This window comes from Micrasema longulum, unplaced genomic scaffold (assembly GCF_059751315.1).
Source record: "Micrasema longulum isolate JH-2025_06_02 unplaced genomic scaffold, ASM5975131v1 h1tg001537l, whole genome shotgun sequence".
NCBI classification, from domain to species: Eukaryota; Metazoa; Arthropoda; class Insecta; order Trichoptera; family Brachycentridae; genus Micrasema; species Micrasema longulum.
This window is the reverse complement of record NW_028278720.1, coordinates 459,935-481,510: the sequence shown is the minus strand read 5'-3', so window position 1 is coordinate 481,510 and position 21,576 is coordinate 459,935. Positions and strand designations below refer to the sequence as shown.

General features: G+C 32.2%; 1 protein-coding gene across 1 annotated transcript in view; it reads left to right on the top strand.

Annotated features, from left to right (window-relative positions):
• Positions 1–13,361: 13,361 nt before the first annotated feature.
• Lim1 (LIM homeobox 1) overlaps positions 13,362–21,576 on the top strand; it is a 160,920-nt gene continuing 152,705 nt past the window's right edge. The window contains exon 1 of the mRNA XM_088236345.1: positions 13,362–13,885. The gene's annotated coding sequence lies outside the window, so the exon portion shown is untranslated. The remainder of the gene's footprint in view (positions 13,886–21,576) is intronic.

The window sequence follows — 21,576 nt, the reverse complement described above, 5'->3', positions numbered from 1 at the left end:
ATTATTTAAACTAAAATAAATAACATTTTTTTAATGTTTTAAAATTACTGGAAAACGGCTATTTTACTGCATTAATGTTGAAATCGTGTCATTTAAAAACTATCCAGTGAATTTTATCATTTTGACTCGCACAGTTGCATTATATATTATTTGGTATTAGGTTACTTTCATAAATGTGCAGTGTTTTAATAAGTGCAAAACCTTATTATATGGTCAAGAAACCAACACAAAAGTGTAAACAATACATGTATAAATTCATTCAGAAATGCAAATAGCTGTTTTTATCATTAAAATTAATAGAATTATGAAGAAGAAAAAAACAGTAACAGTTAAAAACATATTTTTAAATATAAACATGCTCCATTTCCAACCATACATGTTTACTCTTAGAGTAATAACCTAATAGAGTCGCCCACACGGAGAAAAACCATTCTTTGATTATTGACCAAGAAGTTAGCCACAGATTACGGCAGTACGAAGGGCCGTAGGTACTTGGGTTGAGAACTGCAAGCGCTCGCCAAAACCAAACTAAAATCAAACCAAGAATTTGGAACGATTTTGTTTAATGCGAATACAGCCTAAAGGCTTCTCTAGACAATGATTACTCCAGAGTGTTTACTAATGCAATACAAGTATATTATATTTAAAGAAATGAGAAGTTCCGATAAGAATGCGATTGTTGGTCCCCTATTTTATTTGATTCCAATGTTTATTTACTGCACCACCGTACATCTTAAAAAGAACAGATATTTATAATTCGTTGGTAATATTTTAAAAGTTTATATTTTAAGAAATATATTTTGGTGTGCCCTATTTCGTTCAGTATTTCTTTACCTATAATAATGACATACTATCCCACCCCTTTAGTGGTATCCAAAATTAGCTTTAACATTACACAATTTTATTTGAACTCAATCTTGAATAATATTTAGGCTAGGAATAATTGTAATATAATTAACATAACCACTAGAATAAGCTACAATAAACAAAGTCTTATAAATCACTCTTTGTAATAGATACACTATTTATAGAAGTTTGTATGTTTATGTTATTATTCATAATTTGTAAGTCAATGTAAATAGGTGACGAATAAATATTTAGAAGTGAATTTATTGTTTTATTACGAACTAATTGACAAATAAACCTTGGATTTTTTCTCGCAACCGGCGGGAATTGAACGCGCGATGCCAGTTTCGCAGTTGGCCATCTAACCAACTGCGCCACGGCGCCTGTCTAAGATGTCCGCCAGTCTGCCAAAGATGTGTTGCAAATATTATACATATCGCACCGTGAGTGTAAAACTAATGTGAGAGCAAATTTCTCTTCAGGCTTACTAGCGTCACTAGCGTGAAAGTGTAAAAGGAAAGTAAGTTAAAATTTAGAACATTTATGTATTATAGATGTATTAAAATAATTAATATGATTTTTTTATAAAAAGGTTTGAAATCTTCTTTAAGTAGAGATGGACCTGGGTCCCACAACAAAGCTATTATAAAATATTTTACAGTAAGTATATTTAGAATTGATGTGTTTTTTTTTTGTTTTTCATTCCACATTTCAATCAGATTTTTTTTTACTAAAATACACCTAATCTCATCTATGGTTATATAAAATATTAGCTTGAAATCTCTATGATATTACCAAAGCAAAACATTTCAATATTTTAAAATATATTCATAGAAATAATCGTTTTTCGCTGCCATTCAAAAGTGGTCTGAATCCTAGCGAATATAATATTAAATTTTAGACATCTATGGTTGGGTAGAAAAACTACAATGGACTCTGATGACAAAGCAGAATGGATTAAGTATTCGCTATTAATAAAGAAATTTAGCCATCTATATTTCAGTAGAGAAACTAAAATAAATAACATTTTCTTCAATAAACACTCGTCATCATCCATTCCTTTTCCGCACCCCATGGTGCATAGGGCACTGCATTAGTACACCCATTGCAGCCTATCTGGATCATTTTTGTTACATGAAGGTGACATGATTAGTCTCACGCTTCAAGTATCAGTCCAGGGACTATGAAATATTCTTAGTGTAAAAACACCCGCTTTTAAATAAAAGCCGAGACCTCTTGCATGGCACGCAAACGCGCTGGCCATTACACCACTAAGCCGACTACAAACATTTATGTTCTACCTAATAAATTCTCGTGCCGATCTTTTTTAATAAAAAATAAATGAGTGTATTTTTTTCGTGCTCAAAATTTACAATTTATGAAGCAGTTAATATTTTTATCAGGAATTCCTATTAAAAAATATATATATAATACGATCATTTAAAAGCAATAAAGATATTGTATTATTATTATTATATAAATAATCAAAACATTCGCATTCAATGCAAAAAACGCCTATAATTTTCTTATCGCGCATTATTTTTATAACGTTATAAATAATAATCGAAACAAGTAAGTACGTGCCTACACAAACATTATTGAAAATTCTTTTGCATACCTATATCAAACATAATAATCTTTTAGCATCACTAAATGCGTAAAATTTACAATTTATCGCTTAGTTTTTTCACGCGTCAACAGACCAGGGGCGTCCGATGTAGATATTCATCTAATTATTTCGGAAACATTAAACAAGGAATTTTATTGATTTGGGCTGTCACTGGCATCCAATACGCATCAAGGTATGTGCGTATAATGATTAGGTACTACAGTAATACAGTACTGGCGAAATAGGGAAATCTCGGATACCAAATCTACTGGAACACCCCGGGAGTAAAATGGCTTGTACTTAAATCGACATTCCGCGCTACAGAAGGGGACGGTTTAATAAAGATATCTGTGACGAATCTAAACATTAGATACTTCTATTAAAACCAGAGGGAAGAAATATCCAAAACGTCATAAATCAGAAAGCTATGTTCTATCTGCAGAAACAATGAGAAATTTCAGTGAGAGAGGAAACTCCAGTTTAATATGTATATATATAAACTATGTATATATCAGTGGCGAGCCGTGTTTTATTTTATAGGTAATCTATTAAAAATATTCATTAATTTGTACTACATATAAGTACTTACATAACATGTAAGTAATGTAATTATAAATGACATTTTTTTTGTGGTTCTGTGGAAATCAACTCAAACAACAATTATTATTAACCACGCGATAAACGTGGCTTTATTCTACACTATTTTAATACAACACTTGTTCAAAAGTTTATTAACAAATACCACAATGACATTCCGCAGATATTTCTATTATGATCTGTCATTGACAGTACTGTCAAGACTTGAGCACTGGCCGATTTCTTTTTATATAAATAATGCCTAAAACGGCCACTGCGAACGCCACCTGTCCTATGTGATACATAAAATGTCATCGGCTTTTTTTAGTACTAAAACAAACTTGCAGATTACAAATATTATTAGAAGATTCTCTATTTGGAAACTAGTATTTCAAACATTATTTCCGAAGTACTATTTTTCTTTGATGGGCTACATCATATATATATATATATATATATTTAAACATATTATATCCATATCAAAATTGTTTTTGTGCCAAAAATTAGAGCATAAATGCTAATTTAAAAATTGTACTGCGAAGTCTCTCTAAAATGAATGAAAAATAATATTTGAAAAAAAAAATTGAACTACTTTGAAAAGTCACAGGTTCAGATAAACACGTGTTATGAATAACAAATGAGGAAGTTCGTGTTCCAGCCCAGTAGTTCAATCACAAATAACTATCGATGTGCTAATAAGCGGCGTGATAACAATTTCTCACCATGGCTGTTTATCGTATTCGTGACCACAATGCAATATCCGTGAACACCTAATATTAAATGTCAAAATATTTACGTTTCGCGACGCATAATCCTGCTGCGCAATCACTTATTTAAATTTCATCGGTGTAAATATGGAAAATATTCCAAAACTGCTATTTTTTTTTATTTATTGATTATTTATCATGCTATTTATTGCATTTAGCCAGCGGTTGGCGAGCCAAATGTCAAGAAAAGCAGTCGCCATAGTAATTGTAATTTGATTTTCACTTTTTTTATTAGAAACTCTTTACTTTTCATCACAATGCAATATCCGTGAACACCTAATATTAAATGTCAAAATACATTCGTTTCGCGATCACATTTTTGAATTTCATCGGTGTAAATATGCCAAATTGGCAAAACTGCTATTTTTATTTATTATTTATAGAGTTAGAAACTAGCTTAAATATATATTCTCTTTAAGACCGTCGAAATAAATCCGACCTTCTAGTCCAATTTGAAATTCTCAACTCACTCTTTGATGCGCTTGAACTACTGAGCTCAGTAAAATTAAATATCCCAACTAGAAACCTCAGATAAAACTTACTCTTTCATACCGACAACCACAGAACTAACTATGGTTTTCATTTCCCTATGCCCAGAATTCTTAAGTCTGCCAACAAACATACCAGTCTTGATTTCTTTGATAACAAGTTGTCTTCTTTCAAACGATTACTGAATCAAATTCAATTATAAACACCTCTCTCCCGCTTCCACTCCCACCGAGTCTACCATATACCATTGTGTCTTTCTGCTTTCCTTAATAATAATGTTCTATTTATAAATATGTCCATAAAAATTCCCAGTGAGCGTATATATATTTAAAATATATTTTTTAAATATCATGCTATTAATTGCATATAGCCGGCGGTTGGCAAGCCAAATGTCACGAAAAGCAGTCGCCATAGTAATTGTTATTTAATTTTAACTTTTTTGTATTAGATACTCCTTACTTTTTTGCAAATGCAAGATGTTGTATTATTTTTTATAGTAAACAGCGATTTTTCGCAAATAAACTGTATTTATTTACGGGGAAAACAAACCGACACGAGCGTTTACTTAGAGATTACACACGCGTTGACTTATGACTGCGATAACTTAAGCATGTTCATTATTGTTCATTGTGATTGCTCAAATGCTTAGCATGTTTTTAAGCACGTCGATAGTTATTTGTGATTGAGCTACTGGGGCGTTCATGACCCTGCTACGACGCTGTGTATGAATGTAGATAAAGATGATGAAATAAAGGTTTCAACTCTTTAACTTCACAAACATCAACAGATGAAAGAATTGAAGGAATATAGATGTTCAAATATGGTCAGAATGGTGAATGTTACATAGTGTGTAAAGTGGCTTCTTAAACCAGCCAATGACAGGTCATAAAGCTAGGGTTTCCTAGGACAGCGGTGCCCGTATTTTAACGGCCGTAGTGAATGGTGATGCAATGGACAGCCGTCGTAAAGGTGACTAGAGTGTGGTTTTCTAGGAAAACGGTGTTATCAACACCATTTAACACCGTTTTCCTAGGAAACCACTCTCTAATCACCTTTACGACGGCTGTCCACTGCATCACCGTTCACTACGGCCGTTAAAATACGGGCACCGCTGTCCTAGGAAACCCTAGCTTAAGCCCTGTCGATGCCTCGACTTCGATATTTCCTTCTCTCAAATGTTCTTTATCTCTCTTGTAATATGTTAAGAGCAGATATTATGTGTACCGTGGGGTACTAGACCCGTCGGTACATACTAATGATCCTACGTCAAAACTTGAAGATAGAGTGTCGGTAGTATATCTGCTTAATCCCTCGGGAGAATTTATCTTCAACTGTGACGTCACGGTGAAGGTGTGATGTCCTTACCTTTCGATCGCAATCGCGGCCCTGCTAACAAATCAAACGACAGTAATAATATGATGTAATAGATAGATTAGGTACAGTTAATCCACATTGCTGAGGTCAGTAGGAAGTGATCCGGTGAAGTCACCCCGTGGCACAACGATTTTAAAACTTAATGAAGATTATTCGATGTTTTTTCATCCAATTTGGCTTCTGTGCATCATAAAATATATCTACGCATAAATATGTAGGTGTGCTCACCAACGTACCGTCAATACTCACGTGGGCATGGTACCCAACATCGCCACATAAACAAACTATTCACTACTTTTTTTTATTCTTAAAAGCGCTTTTTTATGTATATTTATTCTGCCTGTGTAAGAAAAGGTTTAAGCGTATATCTTGTTGTGCTATACTTAGTTATAGAGGTGCTAAACTTGCTTTGTTTCTTTGTTGTTCTCAATATGTGTTATTTTCTAAATGTTAATATTATTTATGTCCCGAATTGAGTTGTTGTAACTCCTGGAAATGTAATTCAACATATTATATTTGTAAAATACTTTGTGTTATATGATTTATAAATAAAATAAAATAAAAATTAATAAAACAAACAGTGAGTATAGAACGCCATCTACATTCATACATCTTCTCATGCACGCACCCCGATTATTCCTACTCTTAACATGTCCATCCTCAAGTATTTGATGGACTCGGTCGTGCCATGTCTTTCTCGGTCTTCTTCGTTTTCTGCATCCATCAACATTCGCATCGTAGATCCTTGTGGCCGTTCTTTCAATGTCCATTCGTTCTACATGTCCAAACCAACGCAACACCCCTTTCTTGAATCTGTCGATAATGCATGTTTCAGCCTTACACAGTTCACGGATCTCGACATTTGTGCACCTATCATACATCATTTTACCACACATTCGCCTGAGGGATCGCATTTCGCCACATAAATGAACATGTTTTTAGATTAATATATAAAGAAGTTCAGAGGTTTTTTCAAACTAAGCTAAAAAAAAAAAATATTTTTATATTTTATGTATCATGTCTCGTGGTGTAATGGTCAGCGCGTTTGCCTACCACGCAAGAGGTATTGGGTTCGATTCCCGACATGGTTGATATGAAATATTTATTTAAAAGGGTGTTTTACACTGGAATATTTCACAGTCCTTGGACTGGTACCTGAAGAGTAAGACTAATCATCTTACCTTCGTGAAACAAAAATGATCAAGATACTCTGCAATTGGTGTACCAATGTAGTGCCCTATGCACCATTAGATGAGGAAAGGGAACGAACATTAACCACTCTCTAGGGGGTACTGTCGGCCTCGTGGTGTAACGGTCAGCGCGTTTGCCTACAATGCAAGAGGTCTCGAGTTCAATTCTCGACATGGTTGACAGGAAAAAAATATTTAAAGGGTGATTTCACACTAGAATATTTCATAGTCCCTGGATTGGTACCTGAAGCATCAGACCGATCACCTTACCTTCATGCAATAAAATTGATCAAGATACCTACTCTACGATCGGTGTACAAATCCAGTGCCCTATGCAGCATTAGGTGCGTAAAGGGAATGCTGAGGGGGTAGAGAAGATTTAGAATAACACCTCTGGATAATCCAGCTAACATTTTCACTGCTATTCGGAACGCTCTCGCGTATTTTGTACGTAAACACGCGGGATAAAAGCTTTTTTTACGGCCGCGAGAGTGGTTCAGAATAGCATCGACGGGTGATATAAAACTTTGTTTTATCAACGAGTTTTATATCACCCGTCGCGCGATGGGAGGAGTGCTCTCCCGAAACTGTTGTAGTGTTCATGTAAAATAATAAAAATTGTGTTACACTAATAACAAAGTTTTATTTTCATAATAATAATTTATAATGAAGTGTATCGAAGTGAATGCCGATTCAATTAACAATATTATCTTAATCATGCTTACGCTTTAGCGGTGCTATTATGAACCGCTCTCGCGGCCGTAGAAAAAGCTTTTATTTTATGATTAAGATATGCTGAGATCAGTTTACCAATGCAGTGCCCTATGCACCATTAGGTGCAGAAAGGTAATAATGATGTTGATGAGTTCATTTATTTAAAGTATTTTGTACCTATGTAGTTTATAACACGTTTCGCTGAAAGGAATCGTACCTCAAATACGAATCAAGCTTAGCCTACGGCGTCATGTAAACTAGGCTATATATCATGATTCGAACCTGGATAGATAACACCGAGATTAGCTGCCCACGGCGAGAGAAGAAGAAGAAGATGCTACATATCATCGAAACCATTTTTAATTGGTTAAGAAATTTATTTTCAAAAACTACATCGCAACTGATAAAGTAATCATCAATTTATAAATCCATTAAACACATTATCATTAGTTGGTTCGGAGGAACTAGTGACGTCGAGAAACTTTGTCATACAAGTAATATTTTTTTTAAATAATTTTAATAATTTTTAATTTATTTAATTCTACTATTCCGACGTTGCTGATATTTTTCACTTAAAGTATAGCTTATATAAATCAACTCTATTTAATCATTTCAAAGATGATGAACGATAATATACATTTTTTAGATTATAGTGCTTTCTATGTTTACTTTTGTATGGGTACTATAGTGTACCATATTTACGTGTATACTTATTTTTTAAATGACTTTAATTGTCATTATTAATAACTACTTTTTTAATTATTTTTTTTTTGAGACAAAAGAATTTTATTGTATTTAATATACATATATTTTGTACCTTTTAAAGAAAAATATATATATAAATTATTTTCCTTTTAAAATTTTATCTGCACACATTGTTTAACAATTTTTTTAAATCTAAATATGTTCTTTATACAAAATTGCTGTGTTATATGTATAGTATTTATGTAAAATAATACTTTTGTATTTAATTTTAAGTTTTTCACATTATATTAAAATGTTCATATTATTTTTAATATGTATCTTTCTAAGTTAAAAGGCACTGCGTGCCGTGTATATTAATAAATTCTCTAATTTTTACCGCGTATTAGAAGAAAAAAATTATATCTAATTGCCTGTAGCGCTGAACTTCCTTATTATGATAGAATTTTATAACAGATATGAGCTATATCCTTGCAGCTACAAAGCACATGGGCGCATTTTTTAAATTAAAAAATAATGATAGTTTTATGTGATGTTGTAAATTATGTAGCCTATAAAGTTATATTTTGGCCGATACCATTTTTTAAAATCAGTTTAAGGGCGTCAAAAAAGAAAAGAAAAAACGGTGTCAGTGTCTAACAACATGTATCCTATCAGCACGTTGGTTTAATAATATAGTGGTGAATAGTAGAATTTGCATGTTAGTGTAAATTAGTGTCCCGATGAAACCAGTAGACATAGAAAAGTCGATAAGTGATGGTACACAAATATTTAATAACATTTATTTTTAAAAATACTGCCTACTCAGAATCTATTCAACATGAAATTGTAAACCACCCCTAAGTATAATAATTGTCTTTGAGGGTAGGTGCCTACTCTAAGTGCCTACCTTAACTCTTAAAAGACTGTGGTAAATAATTCCTTTGCGCGCGGTGATGCAGCATCGTGTTACCACAAGCAAAAAATGGAATACCCCAAAGTTCGGACATTAAAAGAAAACACGGAGACATATTGTCAAATAATTCCTTTTCCATTATTTAAAAAAACAAACATATAATAATTTAGTCCTGTTATAGCAAAATAAATTAAAAATCAATATTAAGCCAGTTATCCTACGTGCGTGCGTGCATCCCCCCTCACTGTCAACAACCGACTGAATCTCTTTTCTCACAAACACCGGCCACAGAACAGCATCTCTGTCTTTCTTGTTATGAGTTCTATCTTCGTGCTCTTTCTTATGCTTATTTATTGCAGTAATTGGCGTCACATTCATTCTTCGCGTAGCAAGGAAATATATTTTTTGTATAAAAATCCAGCATAGTTATACAAAATTAACTTTCCAAATACGGTCTGTAACTCAATCACAAATAACTATCGACGTGCTTAAAAACATGCTAAGCATTTGAGCGATCACAATGAACAATAATGAACATGCTTAAGTTATCGCGGTCATAAGTCAACGCGTGTGTAATCTCTAAGTCAACGCTCGTGTCGGTTTGTTTTTTGTTTTACTCGTAAAAAAATTCAGTTCATTGGCGAAAAATCGGCGTTTACTATAAAAAATTATACAATATATTGCATTTGCAAAATAGTAAAGAGTTTCTAATAAAAAAAGTGAAAATTAAATTACAATTACTATGGCGACTGCTTTTCTTGACATTTGGCTCGCCAACCGCTAGCTAAATGCAATAAATAGCATGATAAATAATCTATAAATAAATATAAATAGCAGTTTTGGAATATTTTCCATATTTACACCGGTGAAATTCAAATATGTGATTGCGCAGCAGGATTATACGCCGCGAAACGTAAATATTTTGACATTTAATTCTAGGCGTTCACGGATGTTACATTGTGATCGCGAATACGATAAACAACCACGGTGAGAAATTGTTATCGCGTCGCTTATTAGCACGTCGATAGTTATTTGTGATTGAGCTATTGAAAATGTCCATTTGAAGATTACAAAAAAAAACAACTTCATCATTTAAAAAAATAAGATAGATTTGTATCGTATGTCGACTAGTGTGACATCACAGCCATCTGTTAAGTTTTTAATTTTTTACTTTTTGTTTGTTTTTGTGAGTTTATTGATAATTTTAAGTTGCCAGAATCTCACTCGTCCATGCACTTTGTAGCTGCAAGACGATTAGTAATCTAGCTTCAATAGGTAAATGTTATCAACTATCAAATATCCAAATTTAGTAAATGAGGTCTAGAATTCCAACCGTCCATGCGCTCAGTAGCTGCAAGACTTGTTGTAATCTAACTTCTATTTTTATACATTTGTTTTTTTTTATTTATAATATCACTAAATCTCTAAACTTTATTGTCAAATAAAAAAAATGTAAATGGGGGCTAGATTTCTTATTGTCTATGCGCTCTGTAGCTGCAAGACGTGCTGTAATCTAGCTCCTGTATATCATAATTGGAGACGAGGAACAAGAATCTTAACCGTCCATGCGCTCTGTAGCTGCAAGACGTGGTGGGATATTTATTTATTGTACAGCGCCCTTGAGGTGATTTTCAGAAAAACTATATAAATTATCTAAATATATATTTACATAAGAGTTGATATATCAGTATGTACTTAGGTAGGTACTAGCAACATTTCCCTCCCTTCCAAAACAGCTCGATATTTTCGCACCACTACACCAAAAATCAATCTAAAATAATGATTCGAAATAGCGTACCAAGTCACCAGTCATAGACATAGACATTTTAAAACTTAACGTCGAATTAGAAACGCGTCACTGCTGAGTTAATCAAATGTTGCCACAATAACACTATTCTGCAAGGGTAAATCGGATTTTAAATTTAGGCCGAGAATGGTGAAGTGTTATGTTTGGTCTGTTGTGTTGTATGGCGCAGAAACATGGACGTTAAAAGCAAACAATATGAGCCGGTTGAAGGCAGTCGAGATGTGGACTGATTAGGTCAGCAATGTAGAGGTCTTGAGGAGAGCTAATTACAACAGACAAGAAAATATCACATACTACGAATACCGATAGTAATATATGACATAGCTTTAGAATAATCAATTGTATTTTCAAAATCAATATGGATATTGCGGAGAAATGTTTTCATACATAAATGTAAAAAATAAATTTAATAAAATACGTTGCCAGAAAAACGCGACATGTTTGGCCTTGGTTGTGACGTCAGGATTCATGATAATTTTCCAAACAAATTTCAATAGCCAGGAACAAATAAACATAATTTTTACAATAATTTAATTTCAATTTTACTATTGTTAAGTTTATTTAAATTCATATTCTTATTTTTTTATTTTTTTATTTAATTATTACTATAATTATTAATATACATTTAAAAAATTATTATTTTTACTAGACTATATTAATATTCTATTCGATTGCGTAAATTGCATCTATTTTGAATTGAATTTTATTAAAACTAATCTTATAAAAATTCTAATAAATTGCTTTAATATCATATAGGTAATGAAAACTAAATTTTAGTCTATATGCTATTTTTAATTTTTGTTTTGTGACCATTGGTGTTCACATATAATTGGTGAAAGATGTTTAGTGTTATTATTTTTTATTTTATAAATTGTAAATATATTGTTATATCTTTTACTGTTTGTGAACTGAAAATAAATAAAAAAATAATTCGTGACGTATTAGGGGTGTGGCCAATGGATTACATTTTTTTTGTTACTAATAATTCGTGGCGTAAAAGGCCAGTGCGTTTGCCTATGTAGGGATAATTTATACAGCGCCATTTTTGTTAAAATTACCTCAAGGGCGTTGAACAATAAATAAATATCCCACCACGTCTTGCAGCTACAGAGCGCATGGACGGTTAAGATTCTTGTTCCTCGTCTCCAATTATGATATACACGAGCTAGATTACAGCACGTCTTGCAGCTACAGGGCACATAGACAATAAGAAATCTAGCCCCTATTTACATTTTTTATTTGACAATAAAATTTAGAGATTTAGTGATATTTAAAAAAATAAAATAAAAAACAAATTTATAAAAATAGAAGTTAGATAACAACAAGTCTTGCAGCTACTGAGCGCATGGACGGTTGGAATTCTAGACCTCATTTACTAAATTTGGATATTTGATAGTTGATAACATTTACCTGTTGAAGCTAGATTACTAATCGTCTTGCAGCTACAAAGTGCATGGACGAGTGAAATTCTGGCAACTTAAAATTATCAATCAATTTACAAAAACAAACATTGAGCATAATAGTAAATTTGTAAAGTGTTCGTGCTAAAAAGTAAACAATTAAAAATTAAAGAGATAAAGCATTTCAACACTATGAATAACATAAGGGATAAAAATATCCAATAAAATTAGTTAGAAAATTATCTACGCACGCGAATTATTTTTTATTCGTCTCTAGGTAGGGAGGTAGCAGAACTTTATTCCTATTTTTCTAGCACAAGTTTTGAAGGAAGGTATGCTTTTGAATAAGTACCTACTCAGGTACATAAATTCAGTTTAGTATAGATATTTTATATTGCTTTACAGTGTAGATAATCATTACGTCTAGTCATCTTTATGGCGAACGGAATAATGGAAGCGGCTGTTCCAAGAAGCGGGAACAACTGACGAAGTTAACCGAACGTCTATCTACCAACAAGTAAACAATAAAACGAAAACACAACAACAAAACAAAACAATGGACCATCAGCACCCAGCGCCCGCTCCGACAGCGGCGGAGAAAAAAACAAAATAAAATTAATAAAACAACCAGAGATAGATAAAAACTACCGGTGAATGTTTCGAAAATAAGAAGATACTGGGAAGTTTTTTCAGTGCTTCCCAACCGCTTTGATTGGCTAAGAAACACCCACGTGACCCGCGCGCATGCGAACACCGCAACATAACCCCGCCTATCGAACGCTCTCCTATCATTCAAAAAAATAACACAATCATTTTCCCTCTCCCCTCCACGCGCCGTCTGGGCCGTCCTCCGTCTCGCTCGTTCGGGTTTATTGTGTTCGCGCTGTCGCCCTATTGCCGAAGTGCAAGCGGCAATAAAATGCCCCCACCCCTCCGCGTATACGCCCCCGTGGGAGTGAGCGGTGCGGCGATACCGGAGAAGGAGAGATTTCAGTTTGGTCCCGCGCATGCTAGTGACGGTTGTCGCGTCGTTCGCGTCCGTGAAATAATCAGTCCTTCAAAATAAACGTAAAAACTTACCGCAAAACAAACAAAAATCGTCGGTAAAAGGAGCAAAAAAGAGTCATTCAAAGTCTTTTTCGGGGTTTTCGTTCGGTTCGAATTTTTGAATTTGACGTTTGAACTGTCAAATTTCGATTGCGACGTTCGGAACATAAACACAGAATTTGCACATTTGCGAACACGCTCGTTTTAAAAAATAGTGTTGTGAAAGTGGAGTTTTTGTGTCGAATAACGTTATTTCGTGTGTTTTTTCTGTGGAATGATTCCAAACTGGATGTCTCCTAGTTTGGTGCCTGAGATGTGATAGGGCGCGCAGTGCAACAAGTATTTGGAGGATCGAGTGATATATTTTTCCCCCCAAGTTTCAAGAAAGACGTCAGAATTATTTTGCAAAGCGCCGTGGCGGGCTTTCTGGCGCTGGGGGCCCATGCCCCCTTCCATCCATACCACATCGGTTAGAAAAAATCATTTATTAATTAGATACTTATCAATCGACCCCAATGCAGGTGAAGTGAACCAACTGACAGGTCAAAATTTTGTACTCAAAGTTCTAACCCTGTGAGCTTTTTGCCTGTTTTTTTTTACGAAACTATATTGATATTTTTTTTACTTACACGGATGTTTAGCACCTACATAAAGAACCAGAAATGTTTTTTTTGGGATTAAACCGATGTAATAAAAGCAATGAGTTTACTTACCTTAAAAATGTCAGTTAGTTCACATGCAATGCGCTCAATTAATCCCCTAATCAAACATTCAATCTCCACAATCCACAAATTATTTTCTAGACACATCAAAAATAAAAAAAATATATATAACAGTATGAAAATATTTTTTTAGTCAACAAACTTCAAACTCAATCTTAAATTTTGTCGACTTCATAGATAATATAATCATCTACATAGATTTAGGTAATCAGAAATTTGATTTGATAGGTAGGAAAGTAGGTACTTGCTGGGATTTTTAGAAAGAGTTAAGTTTTTTTTTACATAGTACTATTTTTTTGGTTTGGATCTAGAAGGGCCAATATCAGATTGCATCTATTTCTTGACACCTTAGTAGAGGATCAATGTCAACAAAAAAAATTGCATATTTAAATATTTTATACAATAGTTACACGCGTTGGAATGTTTTATTTATTTATTTTTGTTATCAAAGATGTCAAACAGTTCATTATAACGCCACAAAATGGAAAAATAATTATTATTCTATAATATTATGCTTGACGACATTGGCCGTTTTATATCCAAGTTACAGATTTATCCAGAAACATGGTTTTCTCTCTTTTGGGTGTTAAAAAATAATATATCTAGGTATATCGATAAATTACCTATTCAAAAATTATGCTAATTTAAAAAACTATAAATAATTGTTTTTACTTATAAAAGTAGTCATAAAAATCAATCAAACTGTAGGTACCGTAGTAAAAGGATCCACTTTATGGAAATTGATCTAAAACTTCGAAAGGGTTTAACTATCTCACTTTTTGTAACGGACCATAGATCATTTTATACAACATCATTATAGTAAGATGTGTCACTATTTAATGTATTTTTTTTACTACATACGTCAAACTTTAATGTGATTTTTTTTTCAGTAGATAAGTCACAATTTAGTATGATTTTTTCCAGTGGACTTTTTTTTTTAAAGAAAGAAATCATTAAGTTTTTATTATTTACACATATCTATATGTCAATTCTGACGCCATTTTTTAAAAGTTGTAAATTATTTTTTCTATAAAAATAGGAATGAAGTTGTTGTAGAGCGTGATCTGAACTTCGGACCTTTGATCCGTGAATCCACATCACTACCATGGGACCACAACATGGTTCATATAAAATATACAATCATTTCAAAATAATAACCTGCATATTTGAATGCTTTCGAATGATTCTTCAAGTCATAAATAATAAAAAACTCGCAAAAATAAACAATTATAAGTTTTATTGCAACAGAGAAAAAAACAATTTTTAAGAAGGCAGACGAGAGAAAACGGAAGATTAGGCACTTACAGAGCTTATGACATATGAGCTTATGAGTTTATTATATATTGGCTGGTTTAAGTGGCCATCTGTTGACTTTGCGAAGTAAACGAGTTGAATCATGAACGAAATTTTAATCTTAATAACTCTCTAGGAAGTGAAATCCAGCCTTATCTTCAAACATTTGGACATACTCAAAATATTTTCGGTAAACATTTTTGTTTAAAATTCAACGGTGCAAAAGCTTATTCTAGAACTGTGATTTGGAACATTATGTTTTGCCTATGTTTGAACATTCAATTCTATATTTTTTTATCTTTATAAAATCCCACGTGGGTAAATTTATTCGCTTCCCTTTTTATTGAATTTTCGTTTAATTACAAATTAAACAGGTGAAACTAAAGTAGCATTTTAAAGTAAAAAACTTAAATGACAAAAATACTGTAGGTACACTATGAAACTTGTCTTATATAAAATACAGGCCAGCGAAACATTAATATTTTGCCACAGAGGCTTGGCCTGTTCGTGGTTATACCGTTAAATTTTAGCTTTAAGATTGTAAAACTGCTCAAAAGCCAAAGAAAAGGATGAATCGATTAATTGATATTTTGATTTTAAATATTTTTCCGCGTCGATATAGTTATATAGTTAACGGTTAAATAAATTCTACGATTTTGTTAATACTATGATTATGTGCAAATATTTTTAAAAGTGTATGGAAGTTCGCCTATATTTATGTGATATCTATAACACATACATACCTACATAGGGGAGGCCCAGACTAAGCAGATAAATTCAGGGAAATATTAAATTAGACACACATATATGATAAATAAAAACAACTTTGCTTTTAACCACTTTTTTTTCCTACCGACCGGTTTCGAAGCTATGCAAGCTTCTTTAGTTAAGTATACCTGAATAAATTGTTTTTATTTATTTTAAAATAATGAATAACCACAAAGTTAGTGCTTCAAATATTTCAAAAACGGTTTATTATGTAATCTTAAACACAATTGCGGGTAGATACTATTTGCAAACCTGGCAAAATCAATCTTTCTTTATTTTGAGCAAATCGCAATAAACTGATACAATACTTAACTTCAACTTTTTTTTAAACTTCAATTTTTTATTAAAATCAGTAAATATTTTACACGTAAGCAGTGATGACATAAGCATGATTATGTCAAGAAACAGTAGTGAAATAATATATTTAAATTATGCATTTCAACTTTACAATACTCAAGTAGAGGTTGCCATGTTTGCAACAAACCAGACAATTTAAAAGTCAAGCTATTACAAATAAAGCCGTATTTTTAACTGGCAATGTTATAATCATTGCAAAAAAATATATTCTAAATAAGTTTTAATTAACATCTCACTTTTTTTAGATTTTGGATTTTGCCGGGTCTTTAATAATTTAATAAAATAAAAGTGTTTTCATGAGTCTTGATATTTTTCAGAAGCAAGAACCGTGTCCACTGTAAATTTTTTAATCCTCTTTATGTATTAGTTCAACAAGAATTTCATCACAAATCAGGCATCTAAAGCATACATTGTCATTTGTCTTTTTTAAAAAATTTTAGGCAGCTGCGCTGGTAAATAAGCAATATTTCACATTCTTCTTGATTTAGATTTTATTATAGGATAAAAGATTCCGCTGCATTGCAGTAGCAAATAAATGCTGTTATTTGCTATCATTCTGTAAGAGTACTATAACTCCCACTTGCTTCTTACCCTTTGGGCTTGCTATTTATGGTTTCAATGCCTGTTTTATTTATATTGTTTTTGTTGTGTCAACTTGTTCTCACAAAAAATTATAAAACCATCCATTTGAGAAGGAAATCTCTCTAATTTGGAATATTTTATGTTTCTGTGCATTTACTTTGTCACTTTGTCGGAGACAATATTAGTGTACATTTCGCCAAGAAAATAGCACGTATTTTAAGAATTTGAAACTAAACGTAGCTTTCTAGATATAAAAAAATAGAACATTTGATGAAATGTGCTGTAAAATATTTACAATAAAACATAGTAAATATATGGTATTCAAACGTACCATATCGTATTTCGCAAGAAAATCCCCGAAAATCAAAATCTTAACAAAACTTATAATTTTAGAAATCAAACACTGATTTATAATATTATAAGTTTAAATATGGAGTTCTACAAAATAAACACCAAATCAATCAATATCTTAACAAAAGGTCGCTACAGTTCGTTTTGTCCAACAGACCAAAACACAAATCGGCAGAAATAGATCTTTAAAGTTTTTGTTATGAAATAGGCATAAATAATGATCAAAACTCAAGAAAAAAATTGTTAAAAACCCCCCAAGCAATTTAAAAAAAAATCTCATAACTCCTGCACAGTTCACTCAATTTCGTTAAAAATGGTATGTTGGACCAAAACGAACTAAAGCGACGAAAAGTCGCGCACACTTCCGTTCAATGACATATTTATTTATTTATTTTGTTCATTAACGCCCAAAAGGCATTTACAAAAAATAAAAATGAAATACATGCTAACATACTAAATAATAAACAGAATATACAGAAAAAAAGTGAAATTAGTTAAAATGGATATGATAAAAAGTTTTACAAAGTAAAAAAAACAATAATAACAAAGGTATGCAAGAAAAAACAGTAAGCATATAAACAAAAAATGCTAGATATAAGCTTATGAAATAAATTGTGTAAAGCAAACAATAAATAAAGTGTTACGGTAAGCAAGAAAGACATTTTTGAGTTAAATTAATAAACAAGCAAGAATATATTATCACGAAAAAATAAGAAATAAAAATATGTATCTATGAAATGCGTATTTGCCAATACTACAATGCAATTTGATATAATAGTAAAAAATAAAAAAAATAAGTATAAAGTAATAAAAATAAACAAGTATTTTTTTTTAATTTATGAAATTGAATTATCAATAATAGTTTGACGAGCAGCTACAAATAATCTTGATATTGTGGACTTATAAGATGGTAAAGAATCGGACAGAATGTCTGCAGCCGTTCCATAAGTGTTACCTAACCTACGCACTATGCAGTCTCGGTATCAATGAATTGTTTTGTTGGTTGGAAGAAGTACTGGAGCAATGAAACAATAAAGTATTCCCAGTGTTGACAGCTGGTACTCTAGAATTAATCAATTCAAGTATTTTCATATACAAAGTATCATGGCGTCAGTTGCGATGTGATGCGCTGATCGTGAGACTTTGAGAGATTTGTTGTAAATTTTGGAAATATTGAACTCATTCGCTATGCCCGGTCCGTCCACTTTGCCTGGGTCTCCCCTTTATATTCTAGGCTTCTACGTAAAAGAAAAGAAAATATTTATTTCTCTAAAATGTTCTCCATCGCTGTTGTAATACGTTTTTTTTTAAATGTAAGTTCTGATAATACCTCTGCGTATATGAGAATCTAAATCTAAATGAATTATGTTTAGGTACGTCTAGACTTTAACCAATTAGAAAGGCGTGTCAAATTAACATTATAAATCTAATGATGTCACAACAATTCATTTTACGTTTCGTGAAATGATTGTCAGGAATACCGCATCCTAATTAAACCAAAAAAATACACATTCCTTAATTCATTTTTGGTTTTTGATTGTCAATTTTACTTTTTCTCAAATAAGTATCGGTAAAAGTGGTCACCTGCTTTTCGTTCGCGTTTATAAAAAGGTACGATACGTTTTTTTTTTAAATACATATATTTTTAAGCTAACTTCTTGAGAGGATATGCGGTAAATAGAAATTTGAGCACTAAAAAAATATTTCAAAACGAAAAGCAATTTATGTTTTTAAAGTTTTTTAAGCGATAATACAATATCTAGAGATACAAATGCAAAAACTCAATGTAGATATGACACCCACAGCTTTTGCGCTTTAGAATCAATTGACATACTTATGATTATTTACAGTATTTTTAATTTGCAAATTGATTTCAAAATTACAAAACTTAAAAAAGCATAGCGCTTATAAAATAACGATACCTACATAAAAATCCTTTCAACAATGTTTGAGTATGTCCAAATGCTTGCAGACTGGCTGGATTTCCTCCCTATGGAGTTATTCATATTTTAATTTAACATACTCAAACATTGTTGAATTAACTACCCGGTAAAAGAAGAAAAGAAGAAGTATAAAAATTGGAAAATTGTTTTCAGGCGTTGCCTAGTAGGTGATTTGGTTCAACCGGATGAATCTCACTCACATTATAAAGGTTTCAGCTCCTTTACTTCACAAAAGTCAACAGATGGAAGAGTTGAAGAAATGTGGATGTTTAAACATGGGCAGAATAATGAATGTTACACAGTGTGTAAAGTGGCCACCTAAACCAGATAATGACAGGTCATTAGACTTGTCATTGACTTGCCTAGACTTCCATATTCCCTTCTCAATAATGTTTTCCCTCTCTGTTGAAATAAAAATGAAAATCTTTTTTTTGGGCTTCATTTGAACGTCTATTGACAAATGATAAGACAAAGTCTACTGAACTACTCACTCGTTCACAAATATTTAACATGGGGGAATCCCGTCGGAACGGATTCGCGATCATAAGTTTTAAAAATGAAATTTTCTGCGCTTTCAATTTTTATTTTGTCAAAAATAACAACCTTCACATAAAACAATGCTTGAGGTCCCAGGTTCAATTCCCGCATAATGGTTTACAAATGAAAGAGAAGGTGCCGAAATCAATTAAACATTTTTTGAAAACAAGAATATGTGCCAGGGTTACGAATTATGAAATCAGGCAAGAGTGTTAATTTGAGACAAGTATAATTTTTACGATTAAGAAAGGGTCACAGATATGTTTTTTTATTTTTTGTTGTTTATTTATTCATATTTTACTCTTACAAACTATAAACAATAATAAAAATAATGTGACCTCACTGGGGTTACCCGTGCCGAGGACACTTAACAATATACTTTTTTGAAATTTTTTTACATTTGAGAATAAACAAAAAAGACTAACTTAATAAACAGAGATAATAAACAAAATATTCAGACTATTTTAAAAACTAGATGTATATGTACATCTATATTATTTATATATTACAAAACGCACAATAAAAAAAACAAAAACCCAACATAAGCTATACACTTGTGGAGCAGTTGATTCAATATTGGTTTGGGCGAATGAGACAATCCATTTTATATATACCTAGCTCCACTATCCATTTTTTTATAGCCTTTTTAAACATTTTCTCGTTACTAATTTTTTTAATAGATAGTGGTCATATAGAACGAATGGATAACGAAAGAATGGTAGAACAGGACAACATGACAACAGGTAGGTATATATGGCGAGAATGAACGGTAACATGGGACGAGAACGACCAAGGAAGACGTGGCATGAGCAGATGAACCAGAATCTGAAGTCTGGCCATGTCAAAAGTAGGCTGAACCGAAGGGCATGTATGACGAGATGTATGAATGTAGAAGAAGCTAGGAATGTATGCCAAGATAGACGTGTTATGTTGTCCATCCTCTCTGCCTACCCATACCTACGGAGAAATGGCGCGATAGTAGTACCTAGTAAAATATTTATTAATTTTTCAAAAAAATACTTATTTTAATGAATTTATAGGATTTAACAATAAAAACGCCTGAGGGCTTTGGCGCGACTTTTAACTTATTTAAATATGTTTTGGTTTCGATTTCGGCCGGAACTAAAACAGAAGCCGAAATTCGCTTCCATTTTCGGCGGAAAATTTCGTTTCGGTTAGCCATTAGTTATGAGTCCTGTTAAAGCTTCGCATATTTTTTTCTAAAACATGTTATCCGTCTTTGTTGTAGTAGTATTCCAATATTAAATTTAATGGGTATAAAAACATCAACACTCAAGAAGACTTAAATAAAACGCTTTTCGAGACAAAAATAATTCAGCATAATTAGGCTGTATAATGCGCAATAATTTGTAAGATTTTATTTAATAAATTTAACGACTTCCTGTTTTCCAAATAAAATCTAAAAGCTTACATTAAAATCTAGTATCCTATGCATAATCACATTATAGATACTTCACACAGGTACCCTAATTCTTATGGGAATATATTAAGAACAGGTTGTAATTATTATAAAGATGGGCCATTATTTCAAACGTTTACAAGGGGAGTATTAATTTTGTGCATTTGGCTGGAGATGTGGCTACAAC